Here is a 26533-nt window from a genome sequence, read left to right as displayed (position 1 = left end):
CAGATTAATTCAGTCTAGATTTTTTCTAGGTTACCAGATCTTTGTTGATGTTAATTAAGACATTTGTCTGACAGTAAAGGACGTGTCGTACACAATATAAAGATTTTCTGATATGACAAAGAATTTAAAGATTAGATGCACTAAAAATAAGACTTTGGCTTAGAGATTTATAAAAATATTACCATTCAGGCTTAATTTCCATTTACAATAACATCGCCCATGAGCTCTTGGCATTATTTTGGTTCTAAAGTAAGAAATATTAAAAAACATACTCATTTTAGGTTCTGGACATTTTCGCCTACCTATAAACTTAATATCTTGTAATTATGCTTCGATTTATATTATGAAAATACATAAAGACTGGTGTGTTAGTGTTTAGTGCTAGTGCTTTGATATGATATCTGATCATTTTGTGATGTAAAACGTATCCTACGTGTCTGGCCTTAAACTACCAATGTACTGAATCACATAAAAATCCGTTCTGTTTTTTTTCCTTACATTACACATTTTTAATCTACCTATACTTATATTATAAAGCTGAAGAGTTTGTTTGTTTGAACGCGCTAATCTCAAGAACTACTGGTCCGATTTGAAAAATTATTTCACTGTTAGATAACCCATTTATCGAGGAAGGCATTAGGCTATATATCATCACGCTACGCCCAATAGGAGCAGAGTACCAGTGAAAAATGTTACAAAAACGGGGAAAATTCTCTTCTCTTATGTGACGCAAGCGAAGTTGCGCGGGTCAGCTAGTTGTAAATAAACTATAATATATTCCGACTAATCCCTGTATAAAAGTCACTGCGGCTTATTTCCCTAACACGAGTGACTGATTCGCGTGCCCACTGAGTAGACACGATTACCACTTAAACAAATTACTTAAGTACATAGAAAAGTAATCAAAACGCACGCACCAATGACTTGAAGTAATAATACTTAGTATATGACACGGCAATAATGTAAGGTTGATTTAATGGTACTTTAAGGTACCGTTTTTAACCGATTTCGAAAGGAGGAGGTTCTCAATTCGAAAATCTATCAGTCATTTATCCATACTAATATTATAAATGCGAAAGTAACTCTGTCTGTCTGTCTGTTACTCAATCACGCCTAAATTACTGAACTAATTTGCATGAAATTTGGTATAGAGATATTTTGATACCCGAGAAAGGACATAGGCTACTTTTTACCCCGGGAAAATGACGCATTCCTATAAGAAAATTCAGGTGGCGGACGAAGTCGCGGGTAAAAGCTGGTCATATATAATTTTGTCATTATTTTTATTTTAGCGGATACTGCTTCTAAATAGACTGTAGGTACTTTCGACGTATTTTTGAGCTTTATAGTTTGAACTCGGTTTTAGATTTTTTTATCTTCGTACATAGTCTTTTTTAGCCACATCTAAAGGATCTTGAATTACTTTTATTGTTTGATCAGTAATGTCTGTGACAAATATTCAAGACTAAGGGTATTCTGCAAAATTTACGGTACTCATTTTTCCCTTAATTTCAATTATTTAGACATTTTTTTATCACGAACAAGTCAAAGAAAAAATCTAGTATTTATCACGAGGATCCAAAGAGCCTAGTAACAGTTTACACATCACGACACACTTCGATGTGTCACGGTGGCCTCATTAACATAATGCCGCCATTAATATGTTTCGTTTTTACTTTCTTTCGGCCGTTGTGTAACCGGCCTAATGCAAAGGATTTGATGTAACTGAATAATACATTAGCGCGTCAATCATATTTTTGGTAGTGGGTGGCTGGTAAGAATAGATCAACCCTTAGAGCCCTTCCAGACAACGTTTCAACGCGTTTTTAACGCAGTTGGAACACGTGACAAACGCGTTATCATCCTCGCACTGTAGCGTTTGAACGCGATGACCGTAATATATATATATATTGGCTTAGCCTTTGTTCCAAACTATGTTGGAGTCGGCTTCCAGTCTCACCGGATGCAGCTGGATACCATTGTTTTACATGGAGCCACTGCCTATCTGACCTCCACAACTCAATACCTGGGTTATAACACGATACCCTTCGGTAAGACTGGTTGTCAGACTTTCAAGCTTCTGACTACAGTTAACGATCGTCAAAGATCTTCGGAAATGACAGCCGGGACCCACAATTTAACGTGCCTTCCGAAACACGGAGAAACTCGATATGTATAAGATGGTCACCCATCCACAGAACAACCTCCACAAGCATAGCTTAACCTGAGAGATTGATCAGCGCGGCTGTTATAAACGTAGTATATACAATCACGAGCTACTTCGTTTTAAATAGAAGATGTATTGATACAAACTGCTGCTCAGGTTATGATCGTTACAAACGTGCTAAATACAAACACACTTTATTTCGATTTGATTAGTGGATGTATTGACATAAACGCGCGTTTAAAGCGCATTCCACTTGCATGCAATCTGCTAAGGAGGTAATAATCACAGACGCGCGTTTCGGCGCGTTAAATAAACGTAATGTGAAAGAGCTCTTATATGAGTGTCACGGGGTTGTAAGATTTTATGACCTTATAGAAACGTGTTGAATATTGTTTAATGTTAGGTTTTTAATGGGCATATTTAAATCTATATCTCTTTGTCCACAATAAAGACAATGAACATGACACGAGCGAAATCATCAGAAATTCGGAACTAAATGAATTGAAAAACTTATTTTTTATCCAGTTTTTATAGACGGAGATATATGTAGTCTGAAGCAAAAGTTTCGAACCCTTTTTTTATTTTATGTAAATTCAATTACTAATCAAATTAATCTACAAATTACAGCAAAAAATATCCGTAACATTCCCTATTGTCACTCCGAATCAGTCCTCCACATGTAATAGAAAATAGACACGTTAAAATAAAATCCGTGTGCCCAATGAGATTATAAGAAGGTCACCTGATTTACTGTGCTCCCGTGCGGCTATTCGGCTATACGGCTATACGGCTATTCTTTCGTCAACGTAATTTATGGAGGCCTGTATTGAACTAGGGATTTTGATAGCCCATTATTACGTGTGGGCTTTATTTTTGTTTTATTAATACAGGTATTCGAAGATGTCTGTTTTAAGAGAAGTGGGACATAGTATATATTTTTAGATATTTCACGTAAAATTGTATGCGTGCAATGTAGAGAAGTTATAGAGAATGTTGTAGAGAAGTTATAGGTATGGTTTATTTTGAACAGTTACACGAGAGTTGTTTCTTTCTTTTTCAGCCCTCTCTTGTGTCCTACTGCAGGACAAAGGCAATCTCTCTCTACCTATCTATCCTTATTTCCCAGAATCAAATTTATTTACGCTGTAAATATAAACTTAATGCATAGGAACTATGTACATTTTCTAGGTAGTGAGTATAAGATAAAAATTATATTAAATTCTTAAATTCACAATCAAATTTTCGTTTTGATTTTGCAAGTTATTATTTCACCTCTCATACAAAAAGTACTTATGGATATTTTTGGACAAAATTTAATTAATTCGTCGTATCGTGCTAATGCGAAGTGACATTTTATCTGCGCCATCTTAATCAAACCATCCCTGGGATTATCGCGTCAAGTACGACTGATTACTTTGAAGTATATACATAATATATAACTGTACTACAAGATTGAAATTAGCTGTAAAATGACTCTTACTTATTAGTGATTCTTATTTATTAGCTGATAAAACACAATTTTAAATTATTTTATTTCCTAATTCAGAGCAAAGAGCGACTTTTGATAACTAGTTTCCAGTTCGATTTCTGGGACATAATGCATTTAAGTTCGTTCCATTTTGCTATAGTAAAATGAAGTTTAGTAACATGCCTGGTTGTTTTGACAATGTACTTGCCCCCTTTTATAGGAGAAATGGAATGGAAATGGCAAATAATGACTATCTCATTTTCAGATATAAGGAGTAGCCAATATGAGGAACTATCTATTTTTACACTCGAATAATTGCTTCCCGTTTAAAGTTTTCTCGATAAAAGAAGATACATGTAATTAAATAATAACAAGTAATAAGAGTTGCAATAATTATTGATTATTATCATTGATTATAATCAATTTCATAATTATTGTAAATTAAACTACCGCACTGGAAGTAATTAATATATGTATTAAAATAAAAATAAAAATAATTTTCTTACAGTAAAAATCCTATTAGAGTTTATCGATGAAACCGGTTTGTTTCTGCTACCGATGTTAGTAATTGCAGTAATTATAAATGTACTACCCATATTAATGCAGGAAGTTCAAGCCTTGAACGTATGATGTCATATATTAGGTACTATGTACAATATGTACATAGGTTCTTATGTGTATGAGGTGTTTCACTTCTTAGATTTATGTACTACTCGTTGTGGGTGGTTTTTCATTTGTGCCTTTTTAGGGTTCCTTACCCAAACAGTAAAAACGGAACTCTATTATTATTGAGTCTTCGCTGCCTGCCGTTCACCAGGTTGTATCTTATGAGCTGATATTTAGACAGTTGAAATTTGCACTGGAGACTGGAGATGTATATTATATGTTGCCACTATACTAAAATGCTTTATAAAATTAATTTTCGGTAGTATATGCGACTGCGGTGCGAGAGGTCTCGGGTTCGAATCCTGGGTCGGGCCAAAAAGTCTTTTCTGTGATTTTCTGTTAAGAATTTCTTAGAAATTGCCCGGAGTTAGGAAGTTGAGGTCGAAGACCACCGTGCCTCGGAGAGCACGTAAAGCCGTCGGTCCTGCGCCTGACCTCTCACTGGTCGTGTCGGTTATCCGTCCCACCAAACTATGAGAGTGATGGAATAGAGAGTGTACCTGTGTATTGTGCACACACTTGGACACTATAAACAAAGTCCTACACAGATGGCCAGTTTCAATGAAACTGACCGCCATAGCCGTATATCGGCTAGGAGGACATTATTAGAGGTAGGTCCTATACAATAAATATGTTTTCGCTAAAATAGTAAGCTGAAATTCATATATTTCACTCTCCACGAAAAAGAACGTATCTATTATATATTATTTTTCTTTAAGTAATATTGTAATAGTCGCCGCAAGCTAGTTTAAACATAAAAATTACAAACAGTTAAATAATAAGCCTCGTATTATTTCAAACGCAATTATTTTGTTATTTTAATTTATATTTTACGAGTTATTATTCTTTAAGGTCAAAAACTTAATTATGTTTTTCTGAAATTACAATTGAATAAAACAATATAACGATATTGTTGTGAAACTCTTCGCATATTATTTTCAAATCTTTTTTTTGTACTTGTTAAAATGATAAAGTATATTTTTGACTCTTAAGGTTGTTATTACAAGGTAATTTACACGAGGATTTTATTTTTTTACATTAATCATCTTCCGTAATAAAATTTTAATAATTTAATTTGCAACATATTCTCTCGGATAAAAATATGTCATAAAATATTCACTCCCATTGTTTCGATCTCACGATGTCCCTGGGTAGCAGTTAGTCACCACAGGTAGTCACCACATTGCTACAACTACGCGTAGAGTAGTAGATTTAATTCACATGCGAGACAAATTGTTTTGTATCTCCAAACACGTAGACTATAGGTTCCCAACAGGGGCAATCGAAAATTTTTATTGACGTAACTATTATGTAGCGGAGGGCACTTCTTTTTTCTCGTCAATTGATAGTCCAAAAAAGTATAAAGGCCTATAACGTAAAGTACATAGACTAATCCATTTACAACCTTTGCATATGTAATGTTTATCTTATCAATATTTTAGTTTCAGTCATATCTCTACCCAACTTGTAAACAGGCAGTAAACCACACATTATTGTACCTCTATTCATTATCTAGATACCTTGTACGTGGACTTTACAACTGACCTTCACAATGTTACTACCAGCTATTTCGTCTACAAAAAAACAGGCATTTATACACTAATTCTAAATCTCGAAACGTGGCTATATCTTTTCTTAAGCATTCATTAATCTCGAGAGCCTTGGCCACCGAAATTAATGGGAAAAAATTGACGACACAATGTAAATCCTTGACCCGTTTGAAGCGAGTAATTGTTTTAACAGTATTGTGATGTTAAGTGTTATGATACAGTTTTATGTATTATTCAAATGCTTTGTAGTCTTAGTGGAGAGCTTTAGCTTGCGCGATTTACCTTGATATTGGTTTTGTATTTCCGAAATAAAATAACTGTATCAATTGGGCCAACGTCAGCTGCTTGAGCCTGCTGGTTAATCATGTTTGAAATTCTGTTTTTTTTAGTCCTCCGTGCTTCTTACTAAGTTGTTGGACTATATATAGAGACTTGGCATGTACGATTTTTCTATGGTATATTGAATTAATTTTGTGTATATCCGAAAAAGAAAACTCAAGCAAACAGACACCCGGCAATAGCATAAGTTATTCGATAACCGAACTTCTGAATATCGTTTTCCTTCGCCATCTTTACATATTGCACACAAAGACATCCAGATCCGAAGTGCCCATTAAGAGATCACGCAAGTTTGTTCGGTGTGGGAATCGATCCTATGACACCGGCGCTTTTGGTAGGTAGTAAGCTTTTTCACCCTACACAAACCATACAAAAAACAACATTTCTAAGTAGGTCAGTTATGACACATCAATTTAACTTTTTACCTACAAAGGTCGCACGATACATTTTCACAACTACCCTACACGATAATAGCAAACTATTCAATTCACTTCCATTTAGTTGAGTGGTGTCTTCAAAATATAGTCTTCCAAAGACCCTCGATGAAACATGCTCTAGCAATTTACAAGTTGATGTTATCGCGATGTCGGCAGCTTGATGGATTAGTAGCCAACTACCGAACTGGCACGAATATTCGACGCGAATAAATGACTTAAAATAATTGTTCGCGTTTTGATAGTGGCTAGAATTGCTTGGTAACCGTTTGATGGATTCAGTTTAAAGTTGCTTTGAAAATTTTGTGGGTAGTCTTACTGACAGTAGATCAATATGGTATAACTCTAAAGCTCTCGCGTAACTAAATACTGCTTAAATTGACTTATTTTTTGGCGTAACTAGTCTTGGGTTCGAACACTGGGTATCAGTCTTTCCTGAAATAAAAAAACAACAGACTTCAACTTCACGACTGTTATATTAATTGACACCAACCGGACCTACTTTTAACGTGCCGAAGCACGTAAACGACATTCAAATATCACGATGCGTTCACCTATCTATGGAATGACCGCGCTAAGGTTGCTTAACCTAGCTAAACTATGAGCGCCTTTCTACTGATATATTTGAAGTTCTAATCCAATGACAGTGGAACTCTACGTAACCACCCTATAGAAGCGATTCTCTACTATCAACTATCGACTACCGGCTAACTATCGGTAAATTTTGTATGGAAAATAGATCAGCGGGCTTATCACGTACCTCAGTTGACAACTAGTATAAGTCAAATTAATAGCCACTACACAATACACTGTTTCCTTGACGTTGCGTGTAAATCAGTATAATCTAAGAAATAAAACAATGTCTGACTGTAGAGAATTCAGTACAGGTGGTATTAACGAGTATCGAGAATTTGACATTCAAAATGTACTGTAAAAATAGTTCTAATGGCGTCCGTTAGAGGCGTTAATCAGATTTTCAAACAAAATTTCTCGATAACTAGCCAGTTGTTGATAATCGACAGTGGTTGAGAACCGCGTTACAATTGTATAATAATGTTTTATTAAATAAATGTATTGTTATAAAAACTACATCATCACTTTATTGTGCATTGTTTGACACAATGATGTTTTGACTGGATATTACAATTATAGTACTTGTTGCTGATGACAAAATACTATGGAATTGTAGTCGTAGTGTTATTGAGTAATATTATTACGAGTATGTTAGTGAGTTCTTTTCTCTTTGGATTGTGTAGAATTTGATTGATTTTAATAGTTTATCCTTGAATATTTTTCAATAACTTTATGAAAAAAATCGCGACATGGAAAGCTCGCCATATTTTACCAAATGTATGTGTACCAAATTTCATCAGAATCCATTTTGTAGCTTTGGCATGATTGAGTAATAAACATCTGATTTGTATGAATATTTGTGTTCTAATGATTCTGATTTTAGATTTTTTTGTTCTTTCATGCTAGAACAGATATAGAAAGAGAAAATTATTTCAGTATAAGTTTATAGTTTATTGCGAATAAAATCATTAAAATTACGAAAAAAACTTATTTCATAGTGTAATTACTTTGCCGTGTTTTAATACACGACCGTATTTCACTACTCTCCTATCAACTTGAATTCATAAAGGGTGCCCATTTGCTTCGGTCAGTTTAGACCACGTGGTATCATGTAATTATATTTGGGACTGCAGAAAGATAATTATTATTAAAATAATATAATTAGAGTTATTTCAGAGGCTACATTGTTTAGACTGCATTTGCGGTAGTGTAAATGACTGCCGTTCGCAGTTTTTTTTGCTTTACTGCTTCAGGATTTATGTTACTTTATTTTACATAGCCCTGTTGTTCTAAATAAGCGTCTTTGCTAAAATATCTTCGATCTTAGCGTGTGGGAGTTAATATGAAATTATGGAATTTCAGTTATTATTATATTATAATGTAGATTAGCAAAGTTGTTACAATAGTTTCGTATCTGCTCATAGTTTGAAACTTTGCCTTCTCGTACCGGAAATTAAATAAAGATAATATTGTGCAGTGTTTTGATTAATGTTCTACCTTCTATTTATAGCTTTTGGCCAGTATTTGACTATGTATATAGTTCTATTAGAAGCGCCCATAGCCCGTTGCGCTCACCGATCGGTAAACGATCTGTGGGTTAAGCAACCCTAGGCGCGATCATTCCATAGATGGGTGACCGCATACACCTCCACAACCCAGTTTCATTTTTGTTCAGAATTGACTGAAAATATTACAGGATATTTCTAAAGTTCTTGCGAGAACAATAATCTAAAAACAATTCACAATACAAACGGTATCGAAAACGCAAATAATTATTTATATTGGTAATATACTCTATGTATAAATCAATAGCGCGATTCTCTACAGTCGATACAATCGAGTAACAAGATATAATGTGTAATGCAAAATAGGTCCTACAACACCCGCTAGAGGCGCTGATCAGATTTTCGTACATTTTTGTGTAGCTTTTTAAATTAGAGAATCGCGCTACTGTAGGTAATACAAATATATATGCCATCAAAAACATTCTGTAAAAACCTCAAGTCTCGCCGTAAAAAGTTGTGAGATCTATATAATACCAAGTCGATTAATCTATTTAGTCTCTACTTAAAGGACCTTCTGTCTTAAGTTATTACGTATGTTATTATCATGCCAATTAAAAAATATACCTTTAAAACAAATAGACCGACCTGGCCATCGCATGATTTAATTATTAGTATGTATCACACTAATCAGCACGACGAGAAGTTAATGCTCCTGAAATGTTAATGGCGAATTTGTGTTTTCTTGCGATGACCAAGTCGATCTATTTGTTTTAAAGGTATTTTTTTTAATTGGCATGATAATAACATACGTAATAACTTAAGACAGAAGGTCCTTTAAGTAGAGACTAAATAGATTAATCGACTTGGTATTATATAGATCTCACAACTTTTTACGGCGAGACTTGAGGTTTTTACAGAATGTTTTTGATGGCATCTCACTTCTTTTTGTAGAGCGAACATAAGTCCAATTTGTATGGAAAGACGTTTTTTTTTCCATAATTCAACATATTTTCCTATGGGAATGTTGTTCAGTTTCATGGGCTAAACACCCTTACACACCCTATACCCCCTCCCGTTATGCCTCATATAGTAGGTACCTATTTACACCTATTTATTTTATTTTCTACAGTAATAATAATTCATTAACTGCAAATGTAACCTTGTAATCTTATACATTTATATGGGATTACAAAGTTATTGTTGCAGTTGGTGTATTTAGAAAACTGGACCGAAATTAGAAAATATTACATTTTTCCCATGATTAAGACACTAAACCCTATTTGTATTCAAAATTTTAAGCTTCTAAGTCTGCTAGAAGTACCTTAGACTTTTGATGATCGGTGAGTCAGTGAGTCAGTGAATCAGTGAGTGACAAAATTCAAAATTTTAACAAGTTGTCATTCTTAAACCACTGGTTCAAATTGACTGAAATTTTAAATATATCGTGTTTATACAATGACTAATTAGTTGCTGAAAATCCAGGCTTCTTGTTTTATCCACAACGAAATTATAGGGGTGTCAAAAATAGCCCGAATTGCTTCGAGAAAAGGATGTTACGGCCGTGCCGCATTTTTTTTGCTCGACTTGCGGGGGCACTTCCGTGCCCCCAGATTATTATAGGTACAAAAACAATTGCACATCAAATTACTAATCGGCTACTGCATGTTGTCATTGGAAATACCCAATCAATACGCCATTTTCCTTTTCAATACATGTATCATAACAGAATGAAGTAATGCAAGTTATTAAAATGAATTGTAAATTGTGATTTTTTGCATGACGACTGTGTTTACTTCAAACAGCTGATGAAAAGGTGAATTAAATTAAATCTTTGGCGGAAGATACAAACAACCAAAATTAAATTACTTCCTTAAGATATATTTTTGTGAAACTCCTGCACTAAGAACTAGAATATTTGCGTGATAAATTTTGCAATCCACACATAGTTGTTTCCGATCCGGTTGTACTTTGTGTCCGTGGCTTGTAAAGATTGATTTCTAGTCATAATCAGCCTAACCTTTCTCCCAACTATGTTAGAGTCGGCTTCTAGTCATTCCAGAAGTAGCTGAATACCAGTATTTTACATGGAACGACAGCCTTTCTGACCTCCACAACCTGAGTTATAACACAATACCCCTCGGTAAGACTGGTGATTGATTCTTAGTATGAGTCTATAATCGATTCTTAGCCATAAAGAAGTAACAAGTCGTTTGAAAACCCTCTCTTGCGTCATACGTACATAATACATTATTCTTCTTTTTCCTTACAGGTAAGAAAAATTACTTGACGGTTTTCCCCAAATACACGCAAGTGTGCCCTGCCGGTTTCTGTAAGTACCTATTTCATTTTAAACATTTTAGACGTAACTACTCAGAGAAGGGGCTAAAGGCTGATTTGCAAATAGTACCTACTAGTGCCCGTGATTAGACCACAAATAAATGTGTTTTTTTTAAGTAACAACTCTCACTTTTACAAACATACAAACGTTACAAAATACAATCAGACCCAAACAACCTCTTACCATTGAGCCACAGCAGCCGTGAAATATGTATTCATTAGATTCTTCTATTATGTCGTATGGTTAGTGGTCAACCTAGTGCCAAGTTGAAAGGCCTTTTACACGGCTTAACGACTGTTATCTTTATAGACAACAACCGAGGCCGACTATTTACGTGCCCTCCGAAGCACGGACGCGCTCTGTTCAAATGTCACTACGCGGTCACCCATCTATAGATTAACCGCGCGAAGGTTTGCTTAACCCACCGATAGTTAACCGACGGGTGAGCGTAACTGGCAATGAGCGCCTCATACATACATTAGATTAAAAGTAAATATACATTCAAGTAGTACCACTTACGTTACATTAGGTCAGCAACGTAACAATCTAACAATGATTCTCTGTAACTGTTGCGTCATTCGCTCGTACGTTTTGTAAGGTGACCTTGAACTATGAGCTCTTGGTAATGAGCTTGTTACTTAGTCTAGCTTTAACTGACGCTTGTTTGCGTGGGATTTGATCTAAACGAGGATTGTTCAGTTTCAGATGAATATTCTAGCAAGGTGTCTCTTTAATACAAAAGGTCCTTATATTTGAATTAACAATTTTGGACAACTCACACACGGTATTTTTTTTACAAACTTAGCAGAGCTTGTACTATGATAACCAAATAAATGATAAAAATACTTATAAACTTCTAAATACATACATAGGTAAATAAATTAACGACCAAGCTACAAATATTGGTGCTCATCACACAAATGTTTGTCCCAGATAGGATTCGAATTCACCATAACAAGTTCATACGTACTATAATGCGAAAAGACTTTTTCCCCGACCTGATACTTCAAAAACTATGTACAGAAGCGCTCTATTGATACTATTCTTTATTCGTATCACTGAACCTATTCTATTTGACATGCAAGATTCTTCCAAAGTATTAATTTTCACGTCGCGTGTTAGCACTTGCCTAAGTTGTATAGACTAGTGTTAGAATCTAGACATAAACAGCTTTACCTAGATCGATTCTCTTTGTAACCAAGGCCCGATACACCCTAAACATAACGATAAAATCTACAAATGAAACCGTCTGCCTCACACTTTGAAGACAACTGAATTTAATGAATAATTCCTTTGATATTGCGATTTAATTATAGATGTTTTAAATTTTTATCTTGACGTTCTAATAATTATAAATATTAAAGAAAATTATTAATGAAAATTAGTAGCTGCTTGCAATAAAAAAAATATTCATAGCTTTTTAGGAATTACCTATGCTAGAAAAGTAAATAAATTAAATAAATACATGTAATATTTTTATATAACATATGTACACTGAAATTTTTTTCACATTACACACTATCAGCTTAAAATCCTTGAATTTTAAAATAAAACACAAAGAATACATTTTTTTGTTGTTTGTCCATGTTATTTGACTATAGCTAACAACATCGCATTCTTAATTTAAATTTAGATTGTAAAAATATATTAAATTTAAACAATAACGTATAAATTGTTTGAAAATAAGTAGCTAATTTATTACACTGTTAATTTTAATTTCTGAAGGCACCACATTATTCAAATTTATAATCAGTTGACTTAAACAATTGCAATCTATTGTGAAATCCAAATCACGTCATTAATTTCGATTGACCTATATTTAAAGAGACCACGAAAATTCGAACCGTTTTCTAGCGCAAACACAATTCTTTCGAAGAAAATTATATTTATTTGAGTAATTTCACTACATGCTGCTATTTTTCAGTTACGGGTTAAACCTACGCAAATTACGATTCTTCATAAAAAATTTCCTCATCGTCGATTTTCATCAAAATTTTCCTTTTAACCTTAACACAGATATTTTAATTGTAAACGTTCATCCATTAACATAAAAAGACATTAACTTCATTAACTTAACGAGATAGTAACAACGAAAATGTCACATCGACTTTCCTCACGAACAAAAGTTATAATTCAGCCTATTGTCCTGGCTTTCATAATGCAAAATACGTCCTATTCATTCGCAGCTTTATAACTGACGCGCCCCTTTCCTCAAAAACCGCTTCACCCCCCTTGGGAGGTACGGAAGCACGTGTATCGTGCATCCTACTCTACGTTACATACAATACCGATATACCCCTCTCTCTCTAACGCCACCGATCAGCGCACGCATTGCAGGTGAACTCATGATTTTCGCTCAGTCGTGTTACAACCGTCGTGTGGGTGGGACGTTGTCGCGCGCTCTATGTTTCCCGCGAAAATATTACGTACGTTTTAAAATCGCAATTTTCTAAGAAAAGACCGTTGATATCGCGTTTCGCTATTGTTAATGTTCAGTTGATGTGTGGCGTTCGTTAATTTGTTGAAATTGTACTGTGGTTTTAGAGAATTCAGTGTGACTGAACACCGGCTGTACGGATTTATTTTTTCTCGTTGATTTATACAAAGTGAGTATGTTTTTTTTACTATGCTGTTAAAATAACAAGTTTCCTCTGCAATTAAGCTCAATACAAAGTTTTTATCGCATTCCAATTAAACATTTTATAAAGGAAAAATTGCAAGCATTTTCTTATTTATTTTCCGCAACAGATTTTTCCGACAGAAAATTACAAATCCTTGTTTAATAAGCCACGAACATTTTCCTGTTTTCACAATTTCTTGCAAGTTAACATCGTAATCCACCTCAAGTCAACAAACGATGACACGAATCGTAGATGTGTTTTTTTCCAAACCCCAAAACATCAATGTATAATGACAGCAATAGAATATTCAACCGTGAGCCCAAAAGTTTAGTTCATAAAATATTAACGCTATATCTCCGCGGGGTCGGTTCAAATTTGTACTCCAGACTTAATAAGGATCGTAGAAAATCCCCGACTAAGGGTTTACAAATGCTACGTCCCAATAAATAATCGAATTAATTGCGATACCAAACTTTAGCACCGTCTCGTTGCGCGCCAATTCTTATTTGAATAATTTTGATTCCAAACTCAAACATGTCTACTCCAACTGACGGATAATTCAATTTCGTTTTCATTTCACGTTCGTATTCCATTTACAAAATTGGGTTTTAAGCTACAGTAATTGAAAACAAAATAAAAAATATACATATTTTCTATTGTTTTATACTCTGTGCTGTGGCCTTTGTCGACGATGTCATATTATTTTAATTCTGTCCGTTGCTCAAGTAATTTTTGTGTCGGCTTAATGCCAAATTATTTCTATTCTTTTTTTCCAGGGCAGTAAAATCACGAGATTTCTTGCAATTGTTTACAGCAATCTGCATTGCTCAGTTGAAATAGTAAATTCTAATAAAATATTCACGAAAATGCAATTTGCAACAATTAATTCTAAGAAGTTTTATTGATAAAACAATACAAGTTATGACAAAAACGAATATTACGCGTCCAAACATTTATACTTGTTAGAAAAATTGTTTTTGTGTTGACAAAAATTCTCGTAAATTATATGCTCGATTACTTCCGACGGGAGATACCATAAAATTAAAGCGAATAGTCTACGACGCTAAAGAGACGTTGCGAGTACTAAATAATGATGCCAGGTGTATATTCGGATAATCAAACTAGACTATCAAACTAACAATGTTCCACGTTTCTGCGAAGTACAAAATATTAATCCTGAGCAAGTGCGTATAGGCAAAGAACTATTTCCGTTCCTATTTCATCTGGTCTTAATTCATTAGTATAAAAAATAATCATACGCAACTCAATTGCGCACTCCTCGCCTTATTACGGACGAAGATAATTTTTCTCCACATGTGCTTCGTTTCTATTCTCGTTCACAGTGTATTCACTTTTTGTTATCACTGGAACTGGAAAAGCTATCATTTTACTTTCGCCTTGTGCTCCAGCCGCTTCAATTTCTGTCTGATTGTTTATTTCTACGGCATCCGTTCACACAGTTCTACAAGAATTTTGCTTAATTAATACATTGTTGGTGCAACGTCTCGCATTTGTGTTGAAATTACGTAGCAGTAAGCCTTTAGCCATCGCCTATGCGTGTATTTAAATTGCAAATCAATTCTGTCTGTACAAAAGTCAGACATCGATTATCTAGTAGCGAAGAGTTTGGTTACATCGTTAACTTCTTGCGCGATGGACAAAAAAATGATGACGGAAACGAACGAGATACGGCCAAGCCACATGTACTCGTACAATCGAATTCATTAGACTATCTATAAATAACAATCGGACCACGAGCGGCAAACTGACAAGACGATCTAAATAATACTAATGCATACCTAACGATTGTCGCTTTGACTTGTATAGCCGAACTAGAAACTCGGGCTATTTTAGACGCACATCCGACTAGACCACGACAGATAGTTGGCCGACGACGAACTTTCCGTATTTTATTTTCGTTGAAAAAAAAATACATTCTTCTGTCCTCAAACCTTTTGTTACAGCATCGGTCTTTATATTTTTTTTAAATGCGGCCACGTTGCCAAGCAATAGTTAATTCGGAATTGTTCGGGAGATTTATAATATAATTTGTGAGCTATACAGCTGCTATCCCCATTATTATCTTGAAACACTAATGGTTTGGATTGCTCCACGCTTTTGTTAATGTTGTGATAATTAATCTATATATAAAAGCATGCCTGTCCGGACAGTTAACTGCGCAACGAATGTAGGTATTTAGAGGAAAACTTCGTATTGTTACAAGATAATAGTTTTAGTTTTAACGTTGATATGTTTAGTGGGTTTACTCACGCGATTGTGAAGAAAAGCGTCGCTTTATAAACAAAGTTTTAATTGTTTAGAGAATAATAGGTTTCAGAAACTAATAATCGTAAATACTGATGCCTGTAAAAGCCCTGAGGAAGAAAGTGTAATTAACGGTATTAACTAAGTACTGTCTGGCAAAGGCGACGTAGTTAAGTAGGGTCTGTAGACAAATGATAGATAGTTATCATACTATTCACCTGTCATTATTGTAACGAATGTAATAGTAGGTCCAATGTCAACAAGGACGTCGAGTGACCATAGACGTCTTTGTAGGTCACACACATATAATAGTCTCGTAAGAATAGCATATCAATAAAGAAAATGTCAACGGGTACATTACGACGACGTATATAAAATAAATACACGCAGAACGTGTGAACTTGGACGTTGAGCAAAATTACCACCGGAATCACCGGTCGTTTGTTTACAAATCTCTTTAGGTGTCTCGATTTGCACAAAAACATTTGCTCCTACGATAATGTTTATTCAAATTTACATTTTCAATATTCTAAAAGCATTCCATCACGAACCATCCGTAACAAATTAATCGATTCGATTCTGCTCACCTTAAAAATACTTTAGCGCTAAGTCTGCTTATTAATTCAGAAACTGTTAATATGACGGAAAACGTCTCCAATTTATCCAAAGATTCGTCCGGAAATTTGGGCCCGATCTATTTGCATCCAGTATAGACTTTGATGTATCATTGAAAACGGTCCAAACCGTTCGGAAGTTACTTTTATTACACAAACAAACTGCGAATTAAAGCGCAAATCAGAATGTTTAACTTTGATGTCGTGTATTAGTGTAATATGTACGTTAAATATTATTTCGTTCACTTGATTGGGTTTGTACAGAAAATCGAGAAGAATATTATTTATATTTCTAGAATCATTATTACTGTAATGATTTATAGTATTATCTTGAATCGTGTCATCTGCTACACAGTAATTCTCGTTAACAATTTCAGAAACTGCTCCAAATACTTTCGCGACCTCATTATGTTTCTAAAACAAATGGACAGTTTTACTGAAAGATCTCAACGAAATGTCTATCAAAAGTGATAGTACTTTTGTCTTCGCGATCATATTTGAGTGTTGTCTCGTGACAAACTAGAAATAAAACATTATAAGAGCATTTGTTTCGATGTCATGTGTCAAAATTCTGAAATGATTTGACGTGTTCCCCGGAATTTCTCGCAGGTCAATGATTTTTCATTGAACATTTTCGAGTATGTGAGTGCGAGGGAAAATATTGGAATTTGCTCTGCTAGTTTTTTTGCTGTACTGTCCACATTCGAATGAATATTGGCTTATAGCTGAAATATTCGTTTTCGTTGAATAAGTTTTAAATTTTCATGAACAGTTTTGTTACGTGTGAATCTACTTTGATCTGCATCGGCAATATTTTTAGTTTTTTAATACTACTACACTAATTTCAAGCAAGAATAAACTTTGTTAATTTATTCATAGACGTAACCTTTAATGCTACAACTGATTATCGAATCTCTTTCACTAATAAAAATCTTCATTTTTCCTCATAATCAAACAGATTTGAACTAATGTGTTAAGTGGATCATATAAATCGTAAGTCCATGTTCAATCCCAACTCTATATCGATTTAATTGAGTATAGATACTTGTGTTATTGATATTCTTTTCTGGTAGTCATTTTATATTACTATTGTTTTCTTTTTGCGAGCAAATATCTTTCTTTAATTTAATTCTGTTGGTATCTTTTATCTACTGTCTACTATTTAAGTTTGTGGGTAGTAATTCGTTTTTCAACCATTGTGGTATGTAAGTACAAAAAATACAAAATTCGGGCACACTGGATTCGGGAAATGTCAGACAGCAAATAAAGTGTTGTTAATTTTAATATTCTCATCTCATTAGGAATTTTGTATTATTTGTACAGCGTAGTTTTAAGTTTTATAATGCAACGGGTCTTATACGCGATTGAAAATTTAAAGGTTAGGATACCTTAGTTGCTGCCCGACGTTTCAATCGCATTACAACGACCGTGGTCAGCTCGTGATTTTCAATCGCGTATAAGACCCGTTGCATTATAATATTATGTGTACTAGTCGCGAGAGTTTAAAAATGTTAGTTTTAAGTTATTTCAAAGTAAATTTCATCATGTCAATTTCATCACCGAACAGCTTCAAAAATGTATAACCACCTTTAACAGCATTTTACGACTCTTATTGAAAATTCATTTCACCATCGTTAACTTTTCTCACCACGTAGGCCAAGCGTTGCCAATAGTTAGACTTGGCAAGCGATACTTGGCATTAATATGTGTAAAACACATAGCACCACGTTTCGTGCTTGTTTAACACGTTTATATTATACATCAACTTTTTTCCTGTAGTTTTTGCTAGTCTGTACTTTTCTGCTCTGCTGTTTTGCAGGGCAGAAAAGTGTCTTTAAGTAAGGATAATTTTTCGCAGAATAATACATAATACTTTAATACATTTTGGGATCTGAAATTTAGCCCAACACACGAGGCTACTTGCAGTCTATCTATATTTTTAATTTTGAAACTTGTATTATTTTTAAATCTTTTAAAATTACATTAACAATAGAGCCAAAGTAAAAAACACTGCGATGTCGAAATTCCAATATGAGCTCCAGAGCTCCATGATTTCAATTATATTCGTCCATCAAAGCAATCAAAATTATTTTCGTCCGTCAAACTGATCAACATTACAGATATTTATATAATTAAACTAATAATATGAAACAATAGCATTATTACCGATTAAAGGATAATTGCACCTTTTCCTGTTGACTGCAAAAACATTGCAATGAACTCACGACCATTAGCAAACCTTTTTTGGGGTTTTACGTATTACATTGTTTAAATTGTACACGGTGGTAAAGTTTGTTTACTTATATGTAAATTTTACTTTTAAATGTATAAATATTAAATATTCATTTAATTTAAGTGTCTGTTTATGTTTATTGTGATTTCTTAAACGATTTTGAATAATAATAATAATATTATGTGGCCTGAATACACGCGTTGCATAATCTATACTAATATTATAAAGCTGAAGAGTTTTTTTGTTTGTTTGTTTAACTACTGGTCCGATTTGAAAAATTATTTCACTGTTAGATAGCCCATTTATCAAGGAAGGCTATAGGCTATATATCATCACGCTACGACCATTAGGAGCGGAGTAGTAACGAAAAATGTTACAAAAACGGGGATAATGATGACCAATTCTCTCTTATGTGACGCAAGCGAAGTCGCGCGGGTCAGCTAGTATTAATATATGTATGGTTTACAGAAACAATTAGTTTTTTTCAAATAAATCCACTTTAAGATAAAATATTTATCTCGAATACCTATAATACCTAAGGTAAAATACTGGGTAAACGTAGGAAATAAATATTATTGGTCAACTCCCATACGGTTATTTGATTCCAGACAGCAGAAATTTAATTTACTTGATGATTATGATGTGCTTGGACCGATTTCGGACATGGCAACCACTTATTATCTAATTGTATTTATTTATACAATAAATAAAACTTCTCCATGTTCCCATGGGACTATTTATAAGTTTCAATAGAAATAATCCTAGTTGTCTTTAAAAAAACAAACCATAATTTTCTCACATAACTTGGCTTATATTTTCAAACGTGTCATGTTTATTTCAACGATCTATCGGCTCATATAAACGAACGTCGTTGCGCGTACGCACCGATGTAAGTGTTTATAAAATAACTACTTAACATTTTGTTTGGATAACACTTTTATTAGATAGTGTTTGATAATATATAGGTACGTTTAAAAATATTGGTGTAGGTTGTCTTGCTTTCAATTGGTTTAATCACACGGTGGTGCGTCGGCCAAGTTTTTTCTTTTGTTGTGAGTTTTTTTCATTTCTCTACTCAAATGGCGGATTGATCGTATCCGCAGTGGTCAAAGTGGTCGCCACGCCACACATTACGCTGGGAGGTAACAGGTTCGATTCCCACACGGAACACGGAAGTTGACTTTAAGAAGAACGAATGATAAATATAGGTAATGTACAGTCGTAAGTCAACTGAAATGTCCACTCAACATGTAACAACGTGCGTACGTTTACACATAAGTTGTAGAGTTATAATTTAATGAGGTAAATGGTTGTTAATCGTTATTCAAATCAGTTTAAGTACTGACATTGTGAACATTTTAGAGCCTCTGACACATTATTTGATTAGCCTTGCAGTTTGCATGAACTAACGCAATACAAAAATAATTTAATTTCTGAATATTCACACTATTCGAAATGTATAAACATTATACATTTCAGCTAAAAACTAGTAAACAATAGGTGCTTCAACCTTGAACGTGTAAACGCTGGCTCATCCTCACATAATCCGACTTATCGGGACCTTGACGTAATCGCGACTACTAAAAAAACCTAATTATTTTCCACTTTACTTCGACTTGGCTCGTAGTTGCAGAGTTAACTTATTATTTATAATTTGTATTTAAGAATAATTGCTTTGATTACTATTTTAAAATCCCCGTTCAAGGTACTTTTTTGTCAGTATTTTTTTCTTAATAATATAACTAGCGGACTGACCGGACTTCGTCCAAGTATAGTATTTTATCCCGCCAGTTTCGTTGTTATGGGAATTTTGATCGCATCGATCCCATACAAACCTTGTCCCGACAGTAACAAACAAATGAAAGAAAAAATCATACAATTTGATTTAATTGTTGAAAAGTTATGCACGTAGGTACATACATTTCGGTGATTCATTTTTATTAACGAAGATGAGGCGCCCATAGCCAGTTGCGCTCACCGGTCGGTAAACGATCTGTGGGTTAAGCAACCATTGGCGCGGTCATTCCATAGATGGGTGACCGCATAGTGGTATTTGAACTAAACGTCTCCGTGCTTCAGAGGGCACGTAAAAAGTCGGTCCCGGTTGTTGTCTACTAAGATAACAGTCGTTAAGCCATGTCAAAGGCCTTCGGGCGGCTTGAACAACTTTGACACTAGGTTGACCACTGACCATACGACAAATGAGTGAATGAATTAACGAAGCTTTGTATTTAAGAATCTCTGACTGTATTTTTTAAATCCTTATTCAAGGTACTTTTTTGTCTCTATTTTTTCTTTAACAATACCAAAGTAAAGAGAAACAAAAATACGTTAAGTGATTTATTAATTATTAATATAAGTAAGTCTGACGCTTAAATCCTTGACCCCAGTTTTAAACATACATCCCAAATAGTTAATCAGTCATAATAGACAAAACTGCGTAATAGATTTGTCTAATATTATGGTAACATAAGCCCCGGTATAACGGCTTCCGATATGTGTTGGTTAGTTTATTGGGTGGAGTTCGACAATTGTATAAATTGTCATTTTATTATGTTTATCTATCACATAAGTTGAATTGAATTCTATGGTCTCTACCTACCTCTATGGAAAGGAGGCGTGATTTTATGTGTCTATGTATGTATAGGCTATCCGACACTTATCTATACGCCGTAAAACTGGCCCAAAAAGTTATGAAAAGATTTTCAGGAAAGACACAGTTTGTTTAAGCTTAAAGTAAAACATACCTTTTATCCCGAAATTTTTCCGCGTGGAAGAAATCACGAGCTACTTTGTAAAGGTAACATTTTCTCCCTACTTGCACGTGTCTAGGTCATTGTTTAACCTGTCCTACATTTCTTTGTAACCCTGTAAGGGCTGTAAAAGAACGGATATGGGCTATTATTGTTCTGCATTAGCTGCAACGGCTAATAAATGTAAGACGGCCACACAAAGGGTTGACAGCCCTGCATTGTGAAGGTGACAGCCATTAACTAGATTACGGGTTGAGTACAGTCGCGAGGATAATATTGCGGAATACATTTTCAAACAAAAATAGTTTGTTTAGTTAATATGAATTTTGTTACGATAGAGTTATCGAAATTCGAATGTTTTATCATAAATATTTGCTTGAAAATGTTACTGATGTGTGTTTTTGATTTTAAAAAGAAATAAATTCAGGAGTTGTATTGGAAAAAAATTCATGGAAAATAACTTCCTGCTTCTATAAATAATTGCAAATCTTTCAGTATGTTAATTTTTTATAAAACCAAACCTAATTCCTTTAAAGGGCGGTAATATAAATAGTCCACTAAAAATAGCACAAAAACGGTATTTAAGTAAAATTTCTTCAAGGAAAATTCGCCTACATTTTTGTTATTCCAGTATGATGGAAATTTTCCAGGTGACATCGTATCATCGTATTTGCAGTCGTATTCGTGAGAAGAAGCATTACATTGTTTATAGACGACCTTGCAATGACACAGAGGTGTTAGGTAATTGAGTTGGCTACACGATTTAACCGGTTTACCACTTGTGGTGAACACATTGGCGAGAGTTTGAATACGGTGACTGAATATAAATGGTGTTAGGTCTACGTTTGCTTTGGATTCGCTAATGTGATAGGACCTTAATGGATAACTGCTTTATACGTATCAACGTTTTATAGAGGGAAGTCTGATTTCGTGGTTAACTTTTCACTACCCTTAGAATCATGGTTCTTTAAATTTGCCGTCGATTTATAACCTACATTTATTTTGTATGGATCATATTGTTATAGGACTAGCTTTTGTCCACATCTTTGTCTGTATGGTAATATTTATGAAGAAAAAGTCATCTTATGTGAAAATTTAGGTTGGAAACGATCAGCGTTACAAATCCTATCAAAATCCGTTCGGTAAGTGTTGCTTGTTCGTGATGTTTTTAGGAGTTGAGAGAAAAATGAAAGCCCTCTAAAAACATGTGTTGTTTCAGAAGAATCATTGATCTTATATTAAAATTATAAATTATGTCACTTGTTGGCCCTTATTTTGTACTAGCTCACCCGCACAACTTCGCTTGCGTCACATAAGAGTACCTAAATGGCTCAAAATTTTCCCCGTATTTGAATTTTTTTACTGGTACTCTGCTCCTATTGGTCCTAACGTGATAATATATAGCCGATATAGCCGATAGTCTTCCTCGATAAATGGGCTATTTAACACTGAAAAAATGTTTCAAATCGGACCAGTAGTTCCATAGATTAGCGCGTTCAAACAAACAAACAAACTCTTCAGTTTTATAATATTAGTATAGATTAGTATAGATTTAATATTAGTTGCTAGAATGATTCGAGGCTAGTGAAATACTTTATTCATATAAGTGCGTAATACATATTCTTAGGCACTGCGTTGGATAGCTAAGGAAAACGTGCAAAGGAAATGCCAGCATTTTATAAGTTCTGCACATGGCCTGGTATAGAGTGGTTTAAACGTTACAAACATGAAGTACTCTGAATCGTCGAGTTTCTTTGAACGAATCAGCATTAAGATTACTTGTTGTAATAAATCATCATTAGAATTGAATCGACCGTGACTAATTTCTAGTTGGAGGTTATATACTAATTGATTATGAAAAACCTTTGCTTATCGTCATAACAAATAACGTGTTATTTATTATTTTCCATTGTATGATAATATAAAATAAATTCATGTAGTGAAAGAGCTTTTTTTGCCTTTTTTAAGTAACTTAGTGATAGGTGGTATATTTTCCAAAGCGACAACACCAGCATTACTCTTGAACTTGTGTCTTGGGGACTTTTCAATACTACAGACCCAAAACTACTATTTGTGGATCGCTAAAATATTTTTCGTGTGGGGATCAGGAAGAACTACGGCAACCATAATAATATAATCTAATATGATATAAATCGACGCAAATAGTGCTGTAGGTGAGAGTCACTAGAGACTTAATAAAGAAAAATTCCTTTAAAAATAGTTCTACAAATACGTCTTAATGCTTATACCAACATCTTACAATGGACATAGGTTTTTCTATAAAGGTAATGTTAGATGTTTATTTGTGTCTGTCCACGTCTTTATTTATGGTTCAATTACAGTGACTCTATCGTTGAAACCATGTTGGCTATTTTCTTTATAACGTTAGGCATTCGGTGTAAGGCTTAGGGTAGACTATCTTGGTTATTAAGAAATATTGGATTTATGAGCTTAAGAGTCAGTTTCATAGCTTTTGGATAAGTGCTGGATAACGTATCCAGTACATAAAGTGACAGCAAATGTATAAAAAACAATTGTCAAAATTCTGTAAGGTATTTATTTAGATGTTGTGAAATTAGGGCTTAAAATTGCAAGACTATTGATACAAAAACCTTATAGCTACGTTAAAATTAGTCTCTATCACAATTTTGAACTCTCATTCATAATTGTAAGTTTGAAAATTGTACGGATATTAATGCACGTAATATACAAGTCATTTTCTGATATTTGAAATAAATATTCAATAAATGGTAACATTACTAATTTTAATCATAACGGCCGTGCCATTTTGTCGAGATTATTAAAAAATAACTCAAATTACAATATAAACACTTTCGGCGGTTTTTTCAACAATGTTTCAAATTATAATTACGCAGTACAAATTACAGGACAATGTAATCAAAAAGTGTCGAAAACCTTGCAACATGTAACTCTATAATTTAAAAATCGCGTCACATTAACAAACTTTCAGTGGCCAAACAGTTTACGAGATTAAAAAGTTACGTTTCCAACGACCGGAAGTAAAATAGTTGTAACTAATTTAAAATTTTACCAATTTACCAAGCATTTATTTATTTTCAAGGTTTATAGTGAAGTTCGTTTAATCAAACACGATTAAATTCCGTTTACATAAGACTGGGAATGGCGCCGGAAAACATGCTTTTGTACGAAATTTAAGTTCTATATCTCGTAGAGACACAACTGTATATATATATCAGGTGACTAAGAAATCAATATCTTGGTTACAGCTTGGGCAATCTATATAGACTTGAAATTTTTTTCACAGATCTGCATCATCATTATCATCATTTTTGTACATCTATAGCAGATGATTCAGGTGACTTCGGACAGAGGAATATTTGTAGATCTGCTTGCATGTATAGCTCGTACATAGTTAATAAGACAACAGGGTATTTTCATTTCAAATAATATTATCTCTTCATAAAAAAAATCAACGATATTCTTTGCATTACCTACCCTCATGCATTGTCAGGTTCAGCGCTACCAGCCGACAATAGTTGAATGTAAAAGAACCTTTAGTACAATTTTAATGAAATGAAACACGATATTTGTATCATTTGTAAACATTTATTCATTAAAATGTACGTAATAAAGTCATTAAACCGGTGTCATGTTTTCACAGATCGCGATAAAATCAATTTCTTGTATGAATAAAACGAGATGCGTTAGAAATTACGAATCTGGGGGCACGGAAGTGCCCCCGCAAGTCGAGCAAAAAAAAGCGGCACGGCCGTAACATCCTTTTCTCGAAGCAATTCGGGCTATTTTTGACACCCCTATAATTTCGTTGTGGATAAAACAAGAAGCCTGGATTTTCAGCAACTAATCAGTCATTGTATAAACACGGTATATTTAAAATTTCAGTCAATTTGAACCAGTCGTTTAAGAATGACAACTTGTTGAAATTTTGAATTTTGTCACTCACTGATTCACTGACTCACTGACTCACTGACTCACCGATCATCAAAAGTCTAAGGTACTTCTAGCAGACTTAGAAGCTTAAAATTTAGAAAACAAATAGGGTTAAGTGTCTTAATCATGGGAAAAATTTAATATTTTCTAATTTCGGTCCAGTTTTCTAAATACACCAACTGCAACAATAACTTTGTAATCCCATATAAATGTATAAGATTACAAGGTTACATTTGCAGTTAATGAATTATTATTACTGTAGAAAATAAAATAAATAGGTGTAAATAGGTACCTACTATATAAGGCATAACGGGAGGGGGTAAAGGGTGGGTTAGGGTGTTTAGCCCATGAAACTTAACAACATTCCCATAGGAAAATATGTTGAATTATGAAAAAAAAACATCTTTTCATACAAATTGGACTTATGTTCGCTCTACAAAAAGAAGTGAGATGCCATCAAAAACATTCAGTAAAAACCTCAAGTCTCGCCGTAAAAAGTTGTGAGATCTATATAATACCAAGTCGATTAATCTATTTAGTCTCTACTTAAAGGACCTTCTGTCTTAAGTTATTACGTATGTTATTATCATGCCAATTTAAAAAAAATACCTTTAAAACAAATAGATCGACTTGGTCATCGCAAGAAAACACAAATTCGCCATTAACATTTCAGGAGCATTAACTTGCTGTGTAGTGTGATACATACTAATAATCAAATCATGCGATGGCCAGGTCGGTCTATTTGTTTAAGAGGTATTTTCTTTAAATTGTCATGATAATAACATACGTAATAACTTAAGACAGAAGGTCCTTTAAGTAGAGACTAAATAGATTAATCGACTTGGTATTATATAGATCTCACAACTTTTTACGGCGAGACTTGAGGTTTTTACTGAATGTTTTTGATGGCATACAATTTACACGCAACGTCTTCTATGTTTAGACGTTAATAAAATAGTTTAATTATATCTTATTCATGGTATTATAAATATATACAAGTGTAGCTAATGTTAGCTACACCTTACTAATAATAATAACGGAAATAATTACAATGATTGAATCAATCCTATCCCT

The 26533-nt window shown here is 33.9% G+C and overlaps 1 protein-coding gene across 9 annotated transcripts in view; it reads left to right on the top strand.

The window, feature by feature from the left end:
• The window catches only part of LOC142987211 (pseudouridylate synthase RPUSD2-like), a 458610-nt gene that overhangs the window by 271073 nt on the left and 161004 nt on the right, over nucleotides 1-26533 (top strand). For 4 of the 9 annotated variants that reach the window (XM_076135827.1, XM_076135829.1, XM_076135824.1 and 1 more), the window contains exon 1: nucleotides 13405-13646. The exons of the other annotated variants lie outside the window; for them this stretch is intronic. The gene's annotated coding sequence lies outside the window, so the exon portion shown is untranslated. Of the gene's footprint in view, nucleotides 1-13404; nucleotides 13647-26533 lie in introns of those variants that run through there. 9 annotated transcript variants of the gene reach the window in all.

Source organism: Anticarsia gemmatalis, chromosome 3 (genome assembly GCF_050436995.1).
Source record: "Anticarsia gemmatalis isolate Benzon Research Colony breed Stoneville strain chromosome 3, ilAntGemm2 primary, whole genome shotgun sequence".
Classification (NCBI taxonomy): Eukaryota; Metazoa; Arthropoda; class Insecta; order Lepidoptera; family Erebidae; genus Anticarsia; species Anticarsia gemmatalis.
Note: the sequence above shows the minus strand (reverse complement) of the source record. Positions and strands in the feature narration are given on the sequence as shown.